The 8384-nt window shown below is 30.7% G+C and overlaps 2 pseudogenes; one reads left to right on the forward strand and one right to left on the reverse strand.

Moving 5' to 3' along the window:
- Positions 1-269: 269 nt before the first annotated feature.
- LOC114078348 lies at positions 270-5013 on the forward strand (annotated as a pseudogene).
- Positions 5014-5461: 448 nt separating this feature from the next.
- On the reverse strand, positions 5462-6480 carry LOC107027453 (annotated as a pseudogene).
- Positions 6481-8384: the final 1904 nt, after the last annotated feature.

Genomic DNA, 8384 nt, shown 5'->3' on the forward strand with positions numbered 1-8384 from the left:
ATATGATCCAAGTCATCTTATTGTTGTGAAGTGAAATAGCTCTTTAGCTTTAGTGGATCATCGCTAATCGCTAACATATCCTACCTTGACCTTGTTGAGATCGTACTTCCATAATAGTGTTGCATATCTTGTGCGAAGGTAGTCAGCTCAGAAATCATTAGATGGATGTTGACTTCATCGCTAAAGAATTCAACAAAGGCAACTACAAACATTCAACCATCACTATAAATATTCTGCAGATACATTATAACAATAAATTAAATTTGAACAAAAAATTAATTACATGATATGGTAACTACAAAAAATGTTATCGTTTAGTTGATACGTAATGATAATAATAGTAACTGATACTCAATACCACTTGATGATATTTGTTTCTGATACTAAATGAAACATCATATATTCATTATATGTTATTTAGGTATCGTGATGAAGCTATTTTATAATATGATACACTATTATGCAAGATCTCATCAAAATAATTTCTACTATATAGTTTGATAGATTACTGACAATATATTGAAAAACAAAACAAATCAAAATTACGATTTTATATATAATTTCGTAAAATTTAAAGCAAGGTACATTATAATATGATAATGTATCATTATTGTCAACATATCTATTTTTTAAAAAATAACTCACCAGGGATGAAGTTCTTCCACATTTACTTTAAAAGATGAAGTTTCATTTTTCTTCGATTTCGTCTTCTAAATATTATGATTCGCCATCGTTAATGGATCCTACAACCTGTTGGATCTATTTTCAACTCAATCATTATCATCGAAATTGTAAGGAATTGATTAGATCTATTTTCATGAAATTTTTCATCACCAAAATCAAATACACAAGGTACCATACTAAAAAGAGGGAGCAAAATTCATATGTATAACAAAATTGTAAATAAAAACAATAATTTTTTTATTAAAAAACCGAAATATGAAGAATTGAAAATAAAAAAATTGATGAAAAAATAGTTCTATCTTTTTAGGAACTTCAAATTTATGAACTTGAGAGAGAATAGATTTGAAATTAAAAAATTGAGTGATTGATGTAACTGTTGATATATGAATGATTTTAGGCGTAAAAATAGAAAAAAAATCGTTGGATTGAAGGGATGTCAATAATGTATCTGAAAAATGTGAGAAAAAGAGAAAAAAAGGGATTTTTGAAATATTTTGAAAAGGTGGGGAATTTTAGAAATTATAGAAAGAAAGATTATGTAGTTAAGTAATTTTTCCCTATTTTAATATGGGCCCAAATCCTATGAGTATTTTATGGGCTTACCATTCTTCTAGGCTTGCTAGATATTGGAAATTCCATATATGGCAAATGAATTTTATGAAATTCTATTTCATGGATATAGTTTACATAATCACATTCTACGTGTATAGTTTAGTTTGTTAGGTAACTTTAGACTTGTATAAAACGTTTTTTTAATTAAATTTATACAAAAAAATTATTTCTTCAATAAATGGTAACAGTTGCACAAAAGATGGTAACAATAAATTCACATAATCCCATGATTTAAGCAAAACATTCAAAATTAAATATTTTCCCAAAAGAAGAATTCTAAAGATACAAAAAGATAATACCAATTTTAAAGCTTACGACTAAAGCATTAGTTTAACATTCAAAATCAAATATTTTTTTTTTAAAAAAAGAATTTAGATAAATCTATGAAACACTCAGGCGTTAATTTTTATACATATTTGTGTGTAATTGATTATGTGTTATTAAATGTATATGTGACCATCATAATATGTATTTTTTTTAAAAAATTGGGTAGTCTGTTTGTATATAATATTTTATTATGTTCCTATTTTTTTTTGTATATATCTAGAAATTTGTATAATGTACAATAATTTTGGTATATGTATTATAGTTATATCTGTGCATATGTGATTTTATGTTTTTTTTAAAAAAAATATTAATATTAAACTGATTATATAATATTCATTTGTCAATTGTATATGTAGTAAGCTTGAAATCTGTTTGTATTTTTGAGTGCGTAATGTTGATATATACAATATTTTATTATTATTCACAATTTTTGTATATATCGACGAATTTTTATAATGTATTATATTTTTGTATATGTATATAGAGTGATTTTAACAAATTTCTTTTATACAAAACTAAATAATTGTATACAAATAGCTACTGCCTCATAAGACTTTGTATATGTTACCTTATTATACAACACACTATACCTAACTTTAGTAATTGGTATACAACTAAAGAATATACAATAAGAATTGTCTCATAATACTTTGTATATATTACCTTAATATACAACCCACTATATGCATAACTTTGTAATTTGTATATAAATTACACTACCTGATGTTCTTGATATTCTTTAGATTAGTCCAGTTCTGATGAGGCAGATTCAATCTCCTCTGAATCAATGTTTATGGCTTTTCTCTTACTTCCACCTTCAACAATCTTAATGGCGCTAGATTTCGCGTTGTTGATGACTTGTCATTACATCATTTTTTTGTCATTGATCTCAATTCTTCAATAGATTGTTCAATTTGAATTTGTTTATGTCTTGCCATAGACCCTACATTGACCCCAAAATCTTGAGTTAACCCAATTGAAACGAAGGTGGATTATCAAGAAAATTGACATGCAATGACATGCCTCTCGTAATTCTCATAGATGGAGAGAAATCATTCGTTTTGATTTTGAAAGACTTGTAATTTGATAAGTAAGAAAAATTTTTTAAAAAAAAATATGAAAAAACTAACAAGCATACTACATATACAATTGTTGAAGAAGGAATCAAAAAAAAAAAATGTTGAAAGCCACGAATTTTGCGGTTACCTGCGAAAAGTGAAAGAACCATAGAGGAAGAAGGTCAAAATGGAAGGGAAGAGTAATTTTAGGAGAAAGATATGGAATGAGAATAAGATAGATAAATTTGATTTTGAATAAAATTATATACAAAATCTTTGGATGACTATTTTTATCTGGTATACAAATAGGTGTGGGTCCCATTAATTATGGCAAAAAAATTGAAGCTGCATTTATTGACAATAAATAAATTAAACTATACCCTTATTAACTAATTACATAGGGATGTTTGCCACCCCATGTAATTTTCCCTACTAGATATTCGGAACCCGTGCCAGCACTATATATGCTAACTTTTACTAAGGGAAAACTATATGAAATAACAAATTATTAGTTCAAATTAAATATTATAGCCATAGTTCGCAGGAAACATTCCTTTTTTTGCCATCTTATTTGATATATAATTAATCATTTTCAATATAAAATTGGTCATTTTATATATTTCGATATAAAATGTATAAAATGTGTTTTTATTTGTATAAAACGAGAGAAAAGTGTATATAAAAACACAAATACATATATTTTCGTCCTATACACTTATAATTATACAAATAGAAATCTCAATATACAAATTACAATGCATAAATGAATTTATACAAAACTGAACAATTTTTATAATATTGAATGTTTCTACCGAATTGTACAGATCAATAGCTTCATAGCAAACATAAAATTTTTCATGGAGCGCAATTATGCAAACTTTAGCTATAAAATACAAATATGATTTTTATATTTGCTATATGTGATACTTGCTCTTTTTTAATCTCAATTACAGATTCAATATATGTTTTTTTAATCTGAATTATAGTATTTTTCGTATAAATTTGAGTAATATATGTTATTTTTGTTTCAATTCACGTGGATAATCATAAATATTTTAAATTGTTAATTTGTTAATTCTAAAACTTTTGACGACACTTTCATATAATATAAGTTATCTCTTCTATTCCAACCAGTCAATCAAATATCTTATATGATTATGAAATATTTTAAATTGTTAGTTATTGTGATTTTTAATAATATATATTATTACACTTGTTTAAATTTACGTGACAATACCAAAATTTCAAGAGTCAATAATTTTTTTTAAAATCTATTTTTTAGGGATAATACTCAATTACCCCCTAGCCCATACCCAAAATCCCTGAGACACACCTTATCTTTGATGAGGTCCTATTACCCCCCCCCCCTCCCAAACTTTTTTTTTAACTTTGTTTACCACTTTTGTACCTACGTGGATATATACGTGAATTCACCCATGTAGGGCGCGTGAGTGAAGATTTTAGATAACAATGACCAATAAAAGTTAGCCACGTGTCAAAGTAATTTGAAAAAAACTCAAAAATAAATATTAATGTTTCTCTCTAAACCAATTGTCTTCATCTTTTGAAACAAAAAAACTCCATTTTCAGTGTTGTTCATTTTTAAAGAAGCTCCATGATCATTCAAGTTAAATAGCTCCTTGATTTGAAAAGGTAAAGTAAAATTTAATATATTTTTTACATCTTTTTATGTCGATTATTAATTCTTATTTTTTTTGACAATGTTTATAAAGTTAGGGTTATAACAAAGTCCGAGTTGAATAAGTTGTGTATGGATGAGAACGATTCAATGTTTAATGCGAAAGTGTGATGCAAGAATGGAATCTTACTGCAAATGCAGACGTCTTGGTCAAATCGCAATCCCGAAAAATGATTTTGGTCTTGTCCTCACTATGAGGCCACAAACTGTAATTTCTTTAGATGGAGAGACACGGAGAGAGTTGATGAAAGATCTCATTTTATTCTTCCGAAATTGCTGAATAGGATTAACGAGTTAGAAAAAAATTATGAGCGTGTGTAGATGCAACGGGAACAGCTTGATAATTCCAACATTGAACAGTCAAAACTAGAGAAAATTCCTTTGGATGAAGGTTAAAGTCTTCGAAATCGTTATGAAAATCTCAACATCAATTCAAAGGAGAAGGTTGACAACGTAAAAGAAATGGGTGAATTGAAAGACAAGAAGAAGATGAAAGGGATGAAAATGAAGAAAATAAATAAAATCTGTTGTTTTGGCAAATTCCTTTGTTGTGTGATGATTTATTTTGTTGTTGTATTTGTTAGTTTTCTAACCCAAGTTGGTAGGTATAAGGATCATATGAAATTGCCATAATTTTGTGTGGTAACGAAACCTTTATTTGCTCTATTGTAATGTAAAATTGAATTTTTTTGTGTTTCAAACTGTCTTAATTCTCTATTTGCCATGTTGATATGTTTGTGTTGGAAGTTGTAAAATGAAGTAAAGCAAGAGGTATTAATCATTCTTAAGAGCAAATTTTAAGTACAAAGTTGATTGTAAAAGTGCCGAGAATTAGTCACAACGCATAGGTGCCCAGAATTTCATTGCTTAAGAGCAAATTTTCAGTACAAAATCTAAATGTGCCCAAAATTATACAAGTCACAACGCATACGCAAAACAAAGTTTTCGCATTGCATAAGTACCCATAATTTCAGTACTACAACAAAATATATGAATATTTATTTTTCCTTCAAACATGAAACAAAATAGTACTTATAGTGGCCACCAAAAAAGTACTAATAAAACACCATTGATATCAACATTATAGTTTCCATGGGTGTCGAGGTTGTGAAGAGGAGGAAGCATTTGAGTTTGAAAGCCTTGATTGATCTCTAATCTGCTGGAGCCTTCTAGTTGTGATTTCCTGATTTCCTTTCCACTTCAATCCGCTTGTCGGTTTGAAACCAACATCCCCAGTTACAATACTTGATCTCAAAACTCTCTTTGGTCCTGCTAATATTGTGCTACTTGGCAGTCCAGGCTACAAATTTTTTAGATAAGATTATTAGAGAACAAATGTGCAAGTTATTAGAGAACAAACAATATGAATGCATCGCAATACTTACATTGAAAGTTTTGAAACCATTTTTAGCTTGAAACACACCCATTCCAGTGACTCTTGGCCTTTTAAATTGAGTTATGTTTTCAACACCCTTTCCTTTTCTGGTAGTAGCAGTTTCCTTTGGTGCAACATTTGTGTTTTGGTCTACGCCCTGTGTTGTACTACCTTGAGAACATGTAAACCAATTTTCAAGTGGATGATTACTACCTCTTCCTGCACTTCCCAATACCCTACCCCTTCCTCTACCACTCCTACATCTTGATAATACTCCAACACCATTTACACTTGCACTTGCTTCATGTGTTTGTGTTCTTGAAGTTGTAGGAGGTGCAGTGGTTCTAGGAGAGACCCTTGATGCACTTGTACTTGCTGTAGCTCTTGTTGTTCTTGAAGTTGTTGGAGGTGCAATAATTGTAGGTGAATCCCCTGTTGCACTTGTGTTTTTAGGTCTGCCTCTCCCCCTTTTGGCAACAGGCTCACTCTCAATATTTGTTGATTTCTAATTAGCAAAAATAAAATAAAATACTATATTAGTAAGTTTATTACACTTTAAAAGTAAGTGACAAAATAGTAATGTACCTTTGGTCTTCCCTTTCCCATTTTTGAACTTGATGGTTCTTCAACATTTGAAGTAGGGGTAGCTCTCTGTTCCCCGACAGTAGAACCAACTCCATCACTCCTTCGTAAATGAAAACTTCTTTTATTGTGACCTTTAACATGGCAAAGACTACATGTCATAGTTAGTCCTGTTTTAGATAATTTACCAGACACCTTCTTTTCACCAACCTCTTTCCTTCTTAACTTTCTAGGTCTGCCTGACATTTGTTTTATCACTGGTGGATCAACAAGAGGATTTTTTTGATTCTGGCCACATTGGCATGTTATTCATAGGTTGTATGAAATGTGAGTAAGTCATCAAGTACCTCTCTTTAGAGTAGCATGGATGAATGAAATTATGTGGGTCATATTGTTTATGCAACATTGCAGCTAAGGCATGTGCACATGGTATACCCTTCAACATCCAAGATCTACAACTACGCTCCCTCTTTCTCAAACATACAGTGTGTTGTTTGTATCCATCCAAAACCTCATAGCCAGTTACTCCATTAAACTCAATGTTACATGCCATTGACTTATCAATATTTTGTTCTAATACTTTCATTGCCATTGGAGAGAAATTGCTTATCCAAGAGTTTGGAAATTCACTTAACCTAGCTAACCTATTCATGACCTTAACAATTATCTCTTCAAGCATAGTAATAATGGTTTTATGCCTTGCAGACAAAATCCAAGCATTAAAGCTTTCACACATATTATTATCTATTGCATCAGACTTGACTTCACAATTAAAATACACCTTACACCAATATTCTTTATCATAGTAAATTAGGTCATCCACTATACCTGTACCTCCAGTACCTAATTTAGACAACTCGTGCAGATTTTCTCTGAATTCAGCTTCAAAAGTACTTCTTGCACACTTCCAGAACTGCTTCTTCCTTTGCAACCCTCTCCAATTCTTTGATCAATTTGCTAGTATATTCCTAGCACACCTTCTTTCCTCACAAGCTGGCAACAACTCCTTCATAGCTATATCCAGTCCCTACAAGTTACAACAAACATTAGATAATTAAGTTTAAAAAATAATAAACCAACAGATAATTTAAAACAAGTTTACCTTTTGCATGTCTGACATAATTGTAAAACTTGTTCCATCTCCTAATCTCAAGTATTCTTTCAACAGAGAAATAAATCAACTCCAAGTGATTGTGTTTTCATTTTCAACTACAGCCCAAGCAAGTGGAAGCATTTGATTATTGCCATCTTTAGCCACTGCAATAAGTAATTGACCCTGCAAACCCCCTTCAAGAAACAACCATCCAGACCAATGCATTCTCTAGCTGACATAAATGCCATCTTGAGTGCAGCAAAACAGATGTAAAATGCCTCAAATACTGGCCTACCAGATTCATTAGTTTCTCCTAGCTTCACCACACAAGTACTCCCAGGATTAGACCTCAGCAACTCATCCTTATAATCAAGAATCCTCCCAAATTCCTTAACATGATCACCCATAAGTTCATTCAAAATTTTAGCTCTTGCTCTTCTAGTTGTGGTCTTACCAACATGAACATTATACTTCTTACGGATTAACACTTGCAACTTGAACACTCTGATATTTGGTTGTTCAATAACTTTCTTTTTAAAAACAGTAGCAATGAATGTAGAGTTGCACAAATAATTCCTAGTAGCCTTTTGACATGAATGGACTGGCATGTAAGTCTTAATAATAAAGTTATTAGTCTTCTTGTCCAAACTTGCATATAACAACCATTTGCAATTTACCTTGCAACATCTCACCCTTACTCTATTTGGCTCATTCACACACTTTTCAATCTGAACCCCTCTCTGAATTGCATACTTAGTGACTGCCAATCTAAACTCTTTTACACTTTCAAAAATCATACCCAATTGCCTGTAACGACCTGTTTAGTCGTTTTGAGCAGCAGAATTTATTTCTGGAAAAACTGTGTGAGTCGACGGAACCCACGACGGACCGTCGCAGGTGTCTCGTTCCAGAACACTTAGACTTCTGAAATTTGGGTACTGAAATCGACTCTCT

Source organism: Solanum pennellii, chromosome 8 (assembly GCF_001406875.1).
Source record: "Solanum pennellii chromosome 8, SPENNV200".
Taxonomy (NCBI): Eukaryota; Viridiplantae; Streptophyta; class Magnoliopsida; order Solanales; family Solanaceae; genus Solanum; species Solanum pennellii.